Below are 482 nucleotides of genomic sequence, written 5' to 3' on the forward strand. Positions count from 1 at the left end.
TAAAGTTAATTACAGAAAAATACTTAGCACATCTATAACATGAGACAGGTGCATCGGAGGGGGATAAGTACGTCTAAAGTTGCAAAGAAACTCCCACACACTGTCTAACTCCCTATCTATGCTTCTCTTCACGGAAAGCTTACACGTCAAACACATTCTGCACTGCTCCATACTGCTGCGTCTTGTGTTGACGGTTTACATATCTGTGCTCATCATATGTACAGTACATTGTTTGTACTGGTGTTATTGTTGAATAGATCGTGAATACATATTCCTAAAATTTAATGATGTTTTTGTTGAATTATTATTACACAATATATTTTCTGACGTTTGAATCCTCCAACAACCCATATTACAAAAGAGACTAATAAAAACTATGCTAAAACTAAATATTTTAAAAAACTAAAAATTAAACTAGCAAACCCACTTTAAAAACTAATTAAAACTAAACTGAATTTGATATCAATCAATATCAATTTAAC

The 482-nt window shown here is 31.7% G+C and overlaps 1 protein-coding gene across 2 annotated transcripts in view; it reads right to left on the reverse strand.

The window, feature by feature from the left end:
* The window catches only part of cpt1a2b (carnitine palmitoyltransferase 1A2b), a 117780-nt gene that overhangs the window by 113616 nt on the left and 3682 nt on the right, over positions 1 to 482 (reverse strand). The window lies entirely within an intron of this gene.

The sequence above is a fragment of the Etheostoma spectabile genome, chromosome 15 (assembly GCF_008692095.1).
Source record: "Etheostoma spectabile isolate EspeVRDwgs_2016 chromosome 15, UIUC_Espe_1.0, whole genome shotgun sequence".
In the NCBI taxonomy this organism is placed as follows: Eukaryota; Metazoa; Chordata; class Actinopteri; order Perciformes; family Percidae; genus Etheostoma; species Etheostoma spectabile.